The sequence below is a fragment of the Ornithorhynchus anatinus genome, chromosome 16 (genome assembly GCF_004115215.2).
Source record: "Ornithorhynchus anatinus isolate Pmale09 chromosome 16, mOrnAna1.pri.v4, whole genome shotgun sequence".
Taxonomy (NCBI): Eukaryota; Metazoa; Chordata; class Mammalia; order Monotremata; family Ornithorhynchidae; genus Ornithorhynchus; species Ornithorhynchus anatinus.
The window spans coordinates 13060874-13077774 of NC_041743.1; positions in this window are offsets into that span (position 1 = coordinate 13060874).

Genomic DNA, 16901 nt, shown 5'->3' on the forward strand with positions numbered 1-16901 from the left:
TGGCTCTGAGACAGACGAGATCGAGGTGCAGTGAGTAGGTTGGCACTAGAGGAACGAAATGTGCAGACTGGGTTGTAGTGGGAGAGTAGCAAGGTGAGGCAGGAGGGGGGTCAACGTGACTGAGTGCTTTAAAGAATAAAAATGAAAATATAAGATCCCTGCCCACAACAGTGGTACAGCTATATGCATATGATTAGTGGGACTTACCTGTCCAGGACCTCTCATCAAACAGTACTACTACAGTATTGATTATCCACGAAAAGCAGCGTGGCTCAGTGGAAAGAGCACGGGCTTTGGAGTCAGGGCTCATGAGTTCAAATCCCAGCTCTGCCACTTGCCGGCTGTGTGACTGTGGGCAAGTCACTTAACTTCTCTGTGCTTCAGTTCCCTCATCTGTAAAATGGAGATTAAAACTGTGAGCCCCACGTGGGACAACCTGATTCTCCTATGTCTACCCCAGCGCTTAGAACAGTGCTCGGCACATAGTAAGCGCTTAACAAATACCAACATTATTATTATTATTATTAGTTGGTGTGATTCAAGGTGCTGGACATTTGGAAAGTTCAGAATAACAACATGACCCATTCCTGGTCCCTAAATAATAATATTAATAATAATAATAATGATGGCATCTGTTAAGCACTTACTATGTGCAAAACACTGTTCTAAGCGCTGGAGGGATACAAGGTTAGTATCCAAGCACTTAGTACAGTGCTCTGCACATAGTAAGCGCTCAATACTATTGAATGAATGAATACAAGGTGATCAGGTTGTCCCATGTGGGGCTCACAGTCTTAATCTCCATTTTACAGATGAGGTAACTGAGGCACAGAGAAGTTAAGTGACTTGCCCAGAGTCACACTGGTGACAAGTGACAAAGTCGGGATTAGAACCCTTGACCTCTGTCTCCCAAGTTCGGGCTCTTTCCACTGAGCCATGCTGCCAAAAGAGCTTGAACTCTCATGAGGGAGGCAATCATTATCAATCAATTGATCAGTGGTATTTATTAAGCACTTACTGTGTGTAGAACACTGTACTAAGCACTTGGGAGAGTAACATTATGGTTCTTGTTAATTGCTTACTATGTGCTAAGCACTGTTCTAAGTACTGGGATAGGTACAAGTTAATCAGGATGGACGCAGTCCCTGTCCCACATGGGACTCACACTCTTAAGCTCCATTTTATAGAAGAGGTAACTGAAAGCAGAGATAAGTCAAGTGACTTGTCTAAGGTCACACGGCAGACGAGTGGAGGAGCCAGAATTAGAATGCAGGTCCTTCGGACTCCCAGGCCTGTGCTCCGTCCACTAAACCACATTGCTTCTCAATACAACAGAGTACAATACAGCAGAGTTGGTAGGTTCGGTCCCTGCCCACAACAAACCAACAGTCTAGAGGTGAAGATAAAGTGGAGAAGATAAAATAAGAGAACCCATGCTTCCATAAAAATATTTACGACCAGACGGTCAACATAAATAAATTGGGTGTTCATGTATATACATGAATGCTAACGTAGCACTCAATAGTTTTATAGAGACAATCGCTGACAGAAAAACAACCAGTTCACAAAGGCTTCTCTCCAGATTCAGTTCAAAAGGAGAATTAAGGGCTTCGACTGTTTTTCAAATGTTCCAGAGGAGAAGTAGCTCCTTTACTAAGAATGACAGCATATAGAGTCTCAGAGGCCTTTTTCTCAGCTTTCTCCTTCTTCCCAATCCTGTCGGCTGAGTCCACTACTTATTGCTCCCCCAGTGTTCTGATTTCTCAGCGAGCCACTTATGTATGGCCTACTGTCAGTTTCAACTCCGGAAGGCAGAAGGTGGTCATGCTAGATAGATCATGCGTTTCTGTGCTTTCACATGAGCTTTGGGGAGATTTACCACTCTCAAGAGTCAGAGAGGTGACAGAAGATGCTGGGTGCCTCTGACTAGCTCTCTGGGTTCTTAATCATCTTAATTGTGCCTCTTGTGTGTGAGGTGCCCAGACATCTTTTCACATGAGTTTATGCATAACCCAGTAAGTTCAGCATAGTGAGTTCAGTACTAAAGTAAAATTTTCTTCTCCGTGTACGTTGAAAGAAAATAAAATGGCTGCAATTGGTAACAGAATGAATTAGTGAGGAAAAGGAAAAAAAGGCAAGACATTAAAAATAGTAAGAAAATACCGAGTTCTCAGGTTCACCCAGGAGGAGCAGCAAAAACGTTATCATCATATTATATTGTATTATATTACCATTAAAATATTATGGTATTTGTTAAGCATTCACTACGCGCCAGGCACTTTATTAAGTGCTGGGGGGACACGAGCGAATGGGGTTGGACGCAGTCCCTGTCCCACGTGGGGCTCCCAGTCTCAATCCTCATTTTACAGATGAGGTACCTGAGGCATAGAAAAGTGAAGTGACTTGCACAAGGCCACACAGCAGACGAGTGCAGAGCTGGGTTTAGAACCCATGGCCTTTTGACTCCCAAGTCCATGCTGCTTCCCACTGGAGCAATGGTCCAATATAATCCCATAGGAAACTCCCCCTCAGTCAAGATTTCTACGGGATCCTGCTCTTACTTGCATTTTCCTTGCAGTTTCAGATCTTAACCAAATATCGTAGTCCTCTCCTAAGAGTCCAAAGACAATGGGCAGGAGATATAGAGTACCTTGAAATCTAAGGCTCATTTTGGTCATTGTGGTCATTGTGCTCAGGCATATTGTAAAATGTATTTGTTAGTTGCAGGATTCACTGACAGAATGATTAGTTGAGACATCCGAATGATCAAATACTCTTACAAATTATGAAGCTTAGTGATTCTTGTGTTGAAAGAGCTTTTGGGAAGACCCCATCACTTACCCTGTATACTCAATCTTGTTTTAAATAACAACATGTCAAAATGTCTGTTAATCAACTAACTGGTGTCCCCACAGAGATTTCTCCCTTTTAAACACTAGATCACTGTGTAAGGATTTTTTTTCCCCCAAATATTGACTTTTGGTTTTCAAGGGTACTGATGGTCTGCTCAGGCACATTAATCATTCTAACCACCCCAGCAAAAAGCTCATTAAAAAGACAAATACATTTATCAAGCAAATCATCAAGAAGATTATATACTCTCCATTTTCATGGTAATAGATTACAGATAAAGTCTCTGGTCTCATAATTAAATATGCAGAGGACCTAAGAGCCTTCGGCCTTGAATCTCTCAACAAGGCTCCGGAAAACACTAGTTTATGGTGAACTATGTGCCTTTTTTTTCAATTGCTTGTGTCCATCGATACTATTACTAATAATAGCAATAATAATAAAGTTATCATCATTGTATTTGTTAAGCACTCATTAGGTGTCAAGCACTGTCCTAAACACTGGGGTAGAGAAGAATTAATCAGGTCAGTCACGGTCCCTGTACCACATGAGGCAAGCTAAGTAGGTGGGAAATAAGTTATTAAATCCCCATTTGACAGATGAGAAAACTGAGGCACAGGGAAGTTAAGTGACTTACCCAAGGACACATAACGGGCAAGTGACAGGGCTGGGACTCAGTTACTTTGACTCCCAGATCTGTGCTGTGCTGTTTTCTTTAGGTTATATCGCTCCTCAGCACGATGCTCAATCAAAACTATTTTCCATTAATACAGTGTTATAAGGAAACAACAGATGAATAAGTTAGATTTCAAGTTTCCAAGCAATCAAGCAATCAATGGTATGGATCGAGCACTTATGTGCAGAGCACTGTACTCTGCATCTGGAAGAGTACAATGCAACAGAATTAGATTATGTTCCCTGCCCATAAGGAGCTCATAGCCCATACATTAATAAAAATCAATGATTTATCTACATGAATAATACGTATATGTCCATATATTATAATGTATGTAAATAATAAACATTTGTCTTAATTTCTCCCCTATACTCTCATACTCTTCAGTCTAGAACATCTATCTATATTATTTGACAACAAATTACTGAAAAATCAGTGCATGGGAAGAGGTCAGTGGGCTGGAGTTTTCCTTGAGATGTCTAAAACAATAATATGATCTGATTCATGTATTTCAATAATTTGCTTTTCTTCTTAGCACTGTTATTTTACCGATGGGTTCTTTGTATCTACTATGAAGGATGGGAGCTCTTTTTCACAATATGACAATATCTACAGCTAATTACTCTCCCCGGTGCATTTAGGCAGTTCCCTTTTCCTTCCAAAATGTATTTGCATAAGCCATTTCACATGCCTGACTCACCTCTCTTCTCACCTGCCATTCTATGTGCTTCCTGTTCATTAACCCTTGACTCCATAATCATCTTCTCAGGAAAACTGTGCTTGCCTAATCAGATTGCAGCACCCAGGCATACTATCAAAGAACAGGGTGCATCTCAACAGGTGAAATTCACAAACCGTTCTACCTTTCAAGATCGATCAATCCGATCATGAAAATGATCTTAATGATGGTGTCTACAAACAACACTGCGAGACAGCCTAAATTATAAATGAGGAATTCTATGAATGAGGCAGGTTTAATCAGTAACAGAGTCATCTGAATCAATCCACTCGCTGAGTATTCTTCATAGTCTTCATAACTGACAATCATTCTGCTCAGCTTCAAAGCCTTTTTAAAAATCACATCTCTTCCAAGAGGCCATTTTTGACTAAGCTCTCATTTCCTCTCTTCCCACTCATTTCTGTGTCACCCTTGCACTTTGATTTGCACCCCATTTTCACCCCTTTTTCAGCTCCATTGCACTTATGAACATACTCATTATTTACATCAATGTTTCTATCCCCTTCTAGACTGTAAGCTCACTGTGGGCAGGGAAAGTGTCTTCCAGCTCTGCTATACAGTACTCTCCTAATGTGCACACAGTAATTGCTCAATAAATAAGGATTGATTGATTTATCATTCTGCCCTATTATTGACATATTTATAGGTGAATCCACGCTCCCACTGATGTTCATTATAGGGCCCAGATGATTTGCTGACTGAAACGGTGACCTATTTTTGTTGTTCTTGTTGGTGAGGAATCCGAAGGGGAAAGCTCTGGAGAAGAGGAATTTCCACATTTGTTGTGAAGGGAAAGTTATTTTAGTATTTTTATGATCAATTTTCTCTGAGGCTGCAATTCAGCATGGAAAATCCCCAAGAAACAGCTTCTATTTTAGAAGGAAACTTTGCAAGCCAACCACTAGCCCTCCCACATTTTCCACTGTACAGTTACACTGCCCATGAGACTAGTCCCTAGACATCCATGAAAAGTATCTATTTATCCACGTGTCTATAGGGATGTTCACTGTTTCAAATGAGGGGGGTGCCTGAGCATTGTTTCTACTTGGGGGTGTCAGCATTTTGAACCTTTCTGGTCAAACAGAAAATCAGATTAAGAAAAATCCTTCCAAGTAGTTTATCTGCTCATCAAATTTTTACTAGGTAACTCGCTCCCTCCGTATGGAGAATGGGCATTTGGTACAGATGTTTCCCTCTCTAGACTGTGGGCCCTTTATGGGCAGGGAACATGTCTTCATACCTCACTTTTCACACAGTAAGAACTCAGTAAATACTACTTGTATTGATGTCTGTCTCCCCCACTCTAGACTCCGAGCTTGTTTTGGTCAGGGAATGTCATTTTATTGTTATACTCTGCTTTCCCAAGTGCTCAATACAGTGGTCTGCACACAGTAAGCACTCAATAAATACAACTGCATGAATGAATGAATGAATGTTCAACCTTATTATCTTGTATCTGCCCTAGCACTTGTGCATTGCTTGATATTAAGTAAGCATTTACTAATTAGCACAAAAAAGTCAACTTAGCTTAATGATTAGGGGTAAAAATCTTCACCCTAGACATTTAAATGCTTCTCTCTTCTTGCTAGTGGAGGAGCCTTAAAGTCAGGGTTAAAATAGTAATAATTATTATTTTGGTTATTTGTTAACTGCTAAGTAATTGCTTAGCACTGTGGTAGATACAGAATTATTAGATAAAAGTCCTTTCCCAGATGAGTCTCACATTCTCAGGGTAAGGTAGAGCAAGTATTTAATCCCCTTTTCACAAATGAGGAAACAGACACAGATAAGTTAATTGACATGCTGAAAAGAGTCAAGTGGAGCAGGGAATAGAACCCAGGTATCCTGATTCTCAGCCTTATGCTGTTTTCTCTGGGCCACATGATTTTCCCTTGGCCATACTGCACATATTTTTTACTAGGGAATGTGTAATGGGCCAAGGAAAAACCAGGACACGCACATTATTTTTTTAGCAAGTAAATGGGAGATGAGACTAAGATCTAAGCCTCTCGGGAATGCATTTGCCGGTCTGTGTATTAAAAAAAAATAGATTAAAGCAAAACAACTGCTGTAAACATTCAACTCTTAGAATCCCCACCTATGCAGTCACAGACCATATTTGCTCATTTCAACTCATTCTTATGAACGATAAACTCACACACTTAATTTATTTTTAAAATAAAGCATATGATAAATAATTGAATATGATCTGGATCAATAAAGCAGCAGCTATAAAACAGCCTTGAGGCCAGAATATTGCTGATAAACACCCCACACCTAATGTCAAAGTGTTCTTTGGAGGATGAAAGTCAGACATTGCTAGAAAGTAATTTTCTTTTCATATTTGAACAACTGAATCGAAACCATTTTACCAAATTATTTTAAAAGGTAACACAAAATGTGATTACTCGTTTCTTGCCAACCAAACATTGATCATGAGAAAAAATGCTTCAGTTAAAAAAGACAATTACAAATAATCACACAGCACTACCAAAATATGGCAAGTGTGTATGTGGGGGGCTTTTTGTGTGTGTGTTTATATGTTTTTTTGTCATGTTTAAAAATTCAGATATTCTATATTACATTTTATGACATTTTATCCCAGTGGAAAGATCATGGGCCTAAGAGTAAAAGGACTTGGCTTCTCATCTTGGCTCTGCCTCCTGCCTGCTGGGTGACCTTGGGCAAGTCACTTAACTTCCCTGTTCCTCAAATACCTCATCTGTAAACTAGGGATTAAATCCTACTCCCTCCAGTGTAGTCAGTCAGAGAGCTCGAAGTGGAAAAGGCCCTGGGTCTCACTTGATTATCTTGTATCTACCCCAACGTTTAGTACAGTGCTTGTCACACACTAAACCCTTAACAAATACCATAATGAATGAATTGAGATTGCATGAACAGAATGATCTAAGGAAAATAGAATGGTAACCAAAGAACATTAGGGAAATTCCTATAAAACCTATTTTATTCTTGGTTGTTTGGAAGAGTACAGCAGTGCCTGGACTTGTGGGAAAAATAACAGGGACCCAATTCCTTTCATTAACCTTGTGTTAATTCTACTGTATTCTTCCCAAAACTCAGATCAGTAGTCTGCACTCAATAAATACAACCATCAGTAATAGCAGGGGCATTCGTTATGAATCTATGTGCCAAGAACGATGTTAAACTCTGGGGTCGCTACAATTCGATTGATGAATAAATCACTAATACTTAGGCACCTCCTATTTTCAGAGCACTGTACTAAGCACTTGGAAGAGTATAATCCAACCTGTTCTCTGCCCATAACAAGCTAACAGTCCAGAGATAAGCTTACAACTTGATCAGTCTTATCCCAGCATGGGGCTACAGTTTTAGAGGGAGAGAGAACAGGTATTTAAATCTTCACTTTACAGATGAAGAAACTGAGGCCTAGAGAATGTACCTTACTTGCCCAATATAATACTGCAGGCAAGCCACGGAGCCCAGAAATAGTGTGATTGCTACAAAACCTCCTTTCCTTAAGGCTATACACATTCAGATCAACCCTTTCGAGTTCAAACTACACCAGGATGAGGCCTCTTTCTGGAGATTATTCTGCCGCTCGAAGTAAATCTAGCCCTGGTATCAATCCAATATCGGCAGGGGAAAGTCTGGCTGAGGGAGAGATAGTTCTCATGCCATCAGTCATTAGTCCAGATGCAGAATCCACTTAGAAAGCGATGCTGCTGGAAGATCCCGTTGGCTGACTGGTGGTAACACTTGATCCTGTTCCCACCTGCAGCCTTAATCCTCTTCTACTGGACCCTCATAAGAAATCTCCTCTACTTAAGCCTCCTTGCCTTTGAGATACAGCAGTCACCACTGAATCCCAGTGAGCAGAAGCTATCAATTAGACAAAGGGCTGGACCAATTAAGAGGCACAAAGGAAAGTGTACTCTTGCGGTGTTATCAATCACTCAGTTGTATTCCCTGAGCACGTACTCTGTGCATGGTACTGTTCTAAGCACTCGGGAGACTGATACAACTGAGTCGGTGAACATTTTCCCTGCCCAAAATTTGCTAGGACAAATACCATTTGAGGATTGATTATGGCTAAAACTGAATACTATTGTCTGATCCAAACCTATTACAATAAAATGTACTATTTATTCATCTCCTTTAGCTTTGGAAAAGGAGAAGAAAATGTTGAATAATTGGAACCTTTCTGGCATAGGGGATATCAGAAATAATCATGAATGTTTTCCTCTTTAGATAGGGCCAATGTGTCACCTTGCTACTTGGCTTCAGTTTAGATTCACTCTAAGGCTTGTTCTACATTAAAAAGATATGAAGGAACTAAACAGTACAGTGTAATTTAGAAAAGCTTGGTCAGTTTCATTAGGATTTTTTTTTAAGTCCATTAAAAATAATACAGAAAGACAACTTTCTACATCTTAAATGAGCCTATAGATTATTGAATTATAATACAACGCATTCTATTATTTTATATAAATATGAATTACATTTTTCAAAAATTTCAAAAAGAAACACTTTTTTTCCCTTTTCCCAAAAGAAGGTAATAACAAATCCACTGGACAAATTCCACTTTTCTGTTTCCTGTTGAGATTAGAAATAAGGGAGTAGTGGATAGAAATCAGACAAGACATTGATAAAATCCAAGTAGACAATAACATTGACCATAAGCAACAGAAACTGGTTTGCAGTTATTCCTTCAATCGTATTAAGTGCTTACTGTGTGCAGAGCACTGTACTAAGCATTAGGAAAGTACAATACAACAATCTGGCCTAAATTTCAAGGACGCTGCACATTCCTGACTTCCAGGCTCCTTACCGAAACGATCCTGCTTTGTCAATCAAATCAATCAAATTCATTGAGCACCTAGTCTGTTCAGAACACTGTCCTAAGCACTTGGGAGAGTACAATATAACAATAAAACCGCCACTTTCCTTGTTGTTCGGCTCCTTTTCTCCTTTTGGCTCCTGCTGCTTTAATCCTGACATCCCTAGAGCCTCACATCTAGGTACCATGCTCTTCTTACTTTATTTTCATCCTTTGGGGATTTCATTTGGGGATTTGCAGGATTGACTGGGTCAAAGGTATCATAGACCTATCTAAACCAATACCAAACTATAGTTTATGGCATCTTTGACCCAGAAAGCCCTACAGACTTAAATCTTGTGCACCTTTTCTACAACGAGAGAATTGAGTTCAATATGTCAGATGCTATAGATGCCATATAGTCGTGCATAAAACATCAAAATGGTTGTAGGTTGGTAGACAACTGACATATCGAATACAATTTCATGACCAACTGTCTTACGCCATTAGAGTAGCAAATCCCAAACTCAAAGAAAGCTGACTGAAACCTGATTTTCTTCAAGAAATGTTTCCTTATAAATGTTATAAAGGATGTTAAGAAGGCATTGCTAAATATAAGATGATCTTCCTCTCTCCATCCCGCTATTATACATTCGAGATTTACTAGGGAAAAAAAAGGAGAAAATAAACACTGTCTAGAATGAAAATGTACAGGCAGGTGAGAGGAGCGAGATGATTAGGAAGGGAGAAATGGGAGGCATTTGTAAGAAGCCCCGTCCTTGCTCCTGTCTGCAATATTTTACATTCAGAAGACTAATACTGTAAATGAATACTTTCTACACTCTATATCATTTTCTCTGCATCTATCAATCATGTCTCCATTCAATCCTTTATATCCCCAACATGCAACAACGATACACACAAAGGGATCTCACACAGAATCACACACTCTTTGAAATTTCATAAATCCTCTAGGGTCTCAATCAATACCAATCTTTGATGATGATTGTAGATGGTATTCACTCTACTAGGGATGAAAATTTGCTGAGATGAAATAAGAAGCAAGAAGTCTGTCCAAATGAGTGCTTGGGTGACTTTAGCTTGAGGAACATTTCAGGGATAATAGCCACCGGTTGAGAAGGCATTTGAAGAGAGAAGATGCTCAACTCCTTAAGTGCTGTTGAAAAGTCGATTGTACCCTGAAACTATTTTCTAAGTCCATATGTGCTCAGAGTGTGCTGTCACTTTCCCGGGGAACCAAACCCAAACCAAACCAAACTGGAGTGGGCATATTAAGCTCCTTATGCTCTCCTTCTACTCATCTGGAAACATCATGGTCTAATGGAAGACCATAGGACTGAGAGTGAGCGGACCTGGGTGCTAAACCTGACTCCACCACTTACCTGCTGTTTGACCTTGGGCAAGTCACTTCTCTGTGCCTCAGTTCCCTCATCAACCAAATGGGGATTCACTACTCATTCCCCCTCCTACTTAGACTGTAAGCCCTATATGGGACCTGATTATGCTGTTTCCACCCCAGAACTTAGTAAGCACTTAAATACCACTATTATTATCATTCCCTTCTATTCCCTTTCCCTCCCAGGAGTTCACTTCTCCTGAGAGAAGCTAGTGGGATTCCAGGATGTCAGAAAGTTCATTTCCAAGGAAATTTCTCTCATTACTGTCGCGAACCTCCTCTTCGTACCAACCAGGACTTTCCTGGACCAGGGGAGCCTCAGTGACACTTAGGAGAGTTCACACCACACCTCTGATCACCAAGGTTACTCTAAAAAGCTATTCACTTAGTTTTATCAACGTGCTAGGGAGTGACACATACATACATTCTCACTCACTCTTCCACCCAAGGGTCTACTATCAGTCTATGGTCAAAGAAGCCCGTTCTGCCAACGCTTCTTCTTTCTGCATCCCACTGCTGCTGCCTTCTCCTGCTCCCAAATGCTGCTCTCCTGTTCTCAGTGTGCTTCCTTCTTGCTTCTCTGCATGTTTCTGCTCCATCTGTGGGCCTCTGTGCTGCCTCCCGATACCCCCTCCTTTGACATGCCCTCCCAATTCAAAGCAACCGCCTTTTATGTGCCTTAGGCATGGCCGCTGTGGCTCTGTGTAGCTGTCATTGATGGGTCCAGGTCCATTACTGGGTAGAACAGGGAAGGAAAGTCCCACCTTCCTACATGCTTCACCCCTCATAGGCCGGCAAGCAATCACCTGCCTCAGGTCGAGTGCAATAGTGCCTTTGCAAAGTCTCTTCCTTGTTGTCATTCTTAGGCTCACAGAGAGTCACAAAAAGGCAGCTTGCTGTGGGCTCACTACACTTACCAAAGTAGAGTTCAATTCTTTCAAACCCTTTCTGCTTTGTCCCCCTTGCATTTAAATTTTCTGTGTTGGGAAGTTTCAGGACCAGACTTGTCTGGCTCCAAATTCCCTTTGAGTTTAAATACTTTACCTTGTCCTATGAGTAGAAACACTTATGCAGACTGAAGTTGAATGGTCTAGAAAACAGTACCTCCCCACGGGCAATGGATCCCCTGCCTCTGAAAGCTGAGTGGATCATTCCACTTTGTTCTGCTCGACTGGAAGAACTGAGAGACCACTTCTCAGCATGCTGGGCAACTCGGCTTGAGAAAACTGCACCCTGCATGGAAAAATGGTAGGAGATGATAGAATAAAATATTAATTTCTGTACTCCCCTCCATCAGTTTTCCATGAAGCAGACTTAGGAATTAAGTTACAGCAGCAGTGAGGCCTAGTACACTGAATTTTTGGAGTAACTTTCAGTACAGAGGAGATCCTTATTCAGAAATGGAAGTCCCCAAGACTCTTTTATGTCACAGATTCTAACTTTTTTTCTTGATGAACTCATATCTGATTGACTTGTTCATTTGACTGGAAAGATGAATTGAGTACCTTGTGAAAGGATAATACATATTTATAATGAAAAAATATTGGCCCTGAGAGAAAGGTTCTGTCACTGTAGGAGGAAAAAATACATCTTAATCAGTGGTAATCAGTGGGATTAATATTAATCGTAATCAATACCAAAAAAACAGAGCATTTATATCTCGATATTGCCTCTTTTGTTCAAAAAAAAGTTATAAGCCTGTTTTTGCAATGAATACGTGAAAATCTTCCTGAGAGTAGAGTGTTCACCCAGATGAAGTTCATTAACTTTTGGAGGGCATCAGGGTAACATTTAGCAAATGATCATTTTCTGTGCATTAAATGGGATCACTGTGCCCTGGGAAAGCTTGGTCATTGCTGGCCTATTATATATATGCAATTAGCTACCTTCTTCTCTACCTAAAGTACAGTCTTTACAGAGTGTTTTAGAACCATTTTAGCCATTTCATAAAGATCTTTTATTCAGCTAATATAATTGCCTGGATCAACCCCATGAATCATGACGTAAAATAAGACTGCAGTGACCTAGGCAAAAGAGAAAAGGTAATAACAGAAAGAGCAGGGCTCCAGAAATGGATTTTTAGTTTGTTTTTAACAGGGCTCAGGAAGACTGGAACTACGGGATCGCGAAGCGTGAAAAATTCAGCGACGGGTTATATTAATCAATCAATGTTAATTAGATGATTTCCAATGTTTTCTAGAATGCTTATCTCCAGGATAAAAGCTGTCCCTGTCCACACCCAGAGCACGAGACCTCTACGAAACTCCCGGCAGGCTGGTGGCTGTAGGTGAGCCCTGAAGTGTGAGCCTTGGGGAGTGTCAAAACTCTGCTGGTCCTCTAGCTACAGCAACCATCTGATTCTGATTTTATTTTGTGTATCTGTGTTGTCTTTAATGCAACTGTTTTGACACCCTTCTCTCCACTTATCTTCTTAGATTGGGAGCCTCCTGAGGAACGGGACCAGGTCTAATGCTGACCAGTCTATTCTCTCCCAGTGCTTACTACAGTGTCCTGCCCACAGTAAGTGTTAAAGAAATATTTCTACTATTATGATGACCATTACTACTGGAATTAATTCCACTAGTCCTGCTTCTGCTACTAAGATACCAGTTAGGTTGGTAGGTAGTTCTTGTCCCACATGGGACTCACATTCTTACCCCCATTTTACAGATGAGGTAACTGACGCCCAAGGAAGTGAAGTGACTTGTCCAAGGTCACATAGCAGGATTAGAACCCAGGTCCTTCTGACTCCGGGCCTGTGTAGTATCTACAATTAGTACTACTAATGGATGTTCCATGAAGGCAGGGATTATGGCAATTTGCCCTATTGTATTTCGCCAAGCATTTAGTACAAGGCTATTAATAAGTATTAATTGATTCACAATAACAAGACTAATGATAATAATTGTAGGATTCATTTAGTGTTTACTATGTTCCCAGCACTGTGCTAGCCAGTGAAGTATGTATAGTGTAGTCAGATTGGACACAATCCCTGACTCTCATGGTGCTCATAGTCCAAGGAAATGTTAGGTGTGGGGTAAATCAAATTACTGTGTAAGGCCCAATGCCCGTCCTCAAGCAGTTGACAATCTAAAAGGGATGACATAAAGACAAAAATTGTTGACAATTCATGGGAGGAGGGAGAGGAGTTGGCAGTTTGGGGAATGACAGAGAATTATAAGTGAATTAATAATAATAATAATAATAATAGTGGCATTTGTTAAGCACCTACTCTGTGCCAGGCACTGTACTGAGCGCTGGGGTAGATACAAGGAAAGTGGGTTGGGCACAGTTCCTGTCCCACATGGGGCTCACAGTGTCAATCGCCATTTTACAGATGAGGTTAACAGGCACATATGAGGGAAATGACTTGCCCTGAGTCACACAGCAGAGAAATGGCCAAGCCAGAATTAGAACCCATGACCTTCTCACTCCCAGGCCCATGCTCTTATCCACTCTACCGTGCTGCTTAAAACCTCAGGTCTGTTTCTGTCAGTCAGGAGCGACTGGTTCAGCTTAACAAATACCAGTTGAGTGAGCGCCTGGCTTTGAGATCCTGATAAAGCAGGGCTGGAGTTGTCCCTCCATTATACTATGGGTGCGACAGGTAGGATTTTTGAGAGCAGGGATTGGGTCCACCAATTCCACTGTATTCTCACAAGTGCTTAATACAGCACCCTTAAGGGCTAAATAAATACCACCGATGATGGTGATAGCAAGTTATCCATGACCTATTTGACACCAGGTGCAATTAAATGCTATACTTCATAGTGCCGAAAAGTTTGTTGATATTTTACCATCTGTCTTGTGATCTCTCAACATTATCAAAGACTCCAATCACAGAATACAAACTAACTCTCTCAACTGCTGCTTGGTGAGTTGCGTTCTTTCTCTCTCTCTGTATCTCTCTCCATCTCCATTTCTCTCTCTCTTTCATTGCTGTAACATATTGTTTGATTCTGGCCTTTAGCATAGCTTGAAAGTTTCTGCTCTCCCTACTTTCATTTTCACCCCTTCAACTCTTCAGTAGGTAAATGGCTATGGGCTTATCTTTGTTGCTATGTGAGGCTTCCCAAGGTTGGAACTAGGACTCCAGAAAGCAATGCCTCCAGGAAGGCATATTCCCACTAAAACACCTCTTCGGGATCAATCTATCAATCAACTGTATTTATTTACAGAAGCCCTTGAGCCTGTGTTTGGGAAAACAAATGCTGGTGAATACATGCCCCAAATTTGACCGCTAGAATGGGGTTTTTGACTTTGTAAGATGCACTAAAAGCTTGCTCGGGCAAATTCCGGTAATATTTTCTTCTGTAGAACACACCGATAGCTTTACTTATGGCATATCTATTTTCATAGTCATTTTCAAAAGGAGAGTAAGTTCAACCACATTGTCAGAAAGCATGCCGTCAAGCCTTTTATTCAGCTTTCCCTTTACTCTTCTGAAATGATATTTTGGATGTACCTATATTTCACCGGAATCTGTTTCTTTCCATTTAAATCAGAGTTAAATCAGAATCAGTCACTTGTATCACTTAGAGCCAGCAATAAAAAAGAACACACAACTTCTAAAAGCAAAGTTAAGACTAAAGTGACCGCTGTCCAGCCCGGTTTCTCTGTTTTCTTGCTACCAACCAGGAGACAATAAATATCTATGCCACAGTAGCAGTGAGAAGTCTGAGGGATTCTGATAGCTGTGGTTCTCTGTTTCTTTTGTTTGATTCTCCAATGCCCAAAGCCACTCGCTCCTCTTTGAGCTAAAGAATACTTGGCCATAGGTGACAGCCTACAAAATCTCCATCTCAAAATCGTCTCCCCAAAGATCTGAGAGGGTGGAGAGAAATTACTGGAAGAAAAGCCACAAAAGAAAATGTATTCTCGGCCTAACCTCTCCCATTAAAGGGTAAGTTCAGGGAGGGCAGGTATCACGCCAACCAATTCTACTGAAATGTACTCTCCGAAGCGCTTAGTCCAGTGTTCTTCTCACAGTAAGTGATCGATAACTACCCCTGAGTGATTGATTAAGCTGTCCATGACCTCTTGGTCTGATTTAAAATGTTGCTGGTGTAGGCAAGATAACCAAGGAGAGAAGAAAGCAGAACCAGATGATATTTGGTAAAGCAAAAAAAAGGGCAAAAACACACTTTCTTGTAGACAATTCGTGAGAGATGAAGAGAAAATATGTCTTTTGGGAGCCCAGGGTTCACTCTGTGGTAGGTGCTTCTCTAGAAATATTTTCCAATAACCTTTTCTTTCATCGGATCTGATGATGGGAGTGACCCTTCAGTTCATATACCTACAACATTAACCCGCCAATTCTTAATAGGTGCCCTGTGGACTCTCGAGGAATTGTAGCAAGGAGTCTGTGTTCTATTATATTTGAAATTCTCCATATTTTATGGCCCTAATTTAATAGTAACTATATGAGGCCCAATAATTTAAGGTTTTCTTCTCCCAGCAAAATGTATGCATTGAGGATGCTTCATGCTTTAGCACCAAGTGCAAAAAATATCAATCTTTGTGGTGTCATAAAACTTATTGAAAACTGATGATGTGCCATTAAAATTAATGGAATCTCTCTCTTCTCATTCTTGCAAAAGTATATTGCCCTTTTGCCTGCTCCATAAGGTCATCTGCCTGTCAGGAAAGCGAACCCATTCTGATCCCTGAATGCTGGGAAATGTTGCCTTTCTAATTCATCTTGTAGAAAGAAAAGGTTTAGTTTTCACCGGAGCTTCATGCATTTCCATTTGGATCTTTTCCATATTTTTGCACATCATTTAAAACACCAATGCTATAGAAATGTGGGCCAAAATGAATTCTTATTGTAAAATATGCACAGAAAAGCAACATGCCTAGGTCTATTTATTCCAGGTTTGTGATTTAAGGTGAAACTTTCTTATGGTTATATTAATTTTTAACATAAGGGACTGATATTATAACTTGGCTGTTTTCCAGGATACATTAAATATTGAACTATAAGATTTGGTAGCTATATGAAAAAATAAAGATCTAAACTCAACGTACCATTAAAATGCATTAACATTAACTCAAGAAAAAAGTTGATTTTCTTTAATGACACCTTATATGTAGACCATTACCCTTAGAGTTAGACATCCGTGCATTATTAATGTTTGCTTTGAGGCATCTGCATTTTCACAATTAAAGTAAAATAACTCCTTCCTGAAAGTAAATAGCATACAGGCTATCACCAAGGGAACATATTTATGTGAATTTTCAAACATTCATTGACACAAGAAAAAATCATGAAAAAGAAAAGTTGTATCAGCTTCAGTGTGCTCAGTGAATTTTTACAATAAAAAAACAGTAGAATTTTGTAGAGTCTCAAAGTCCAAACGTTAAAGATTCCACTAAAGCAAAGAAAGTGAAGTCAAGAATCAAAGAAGGGGTTGGAGAGAAA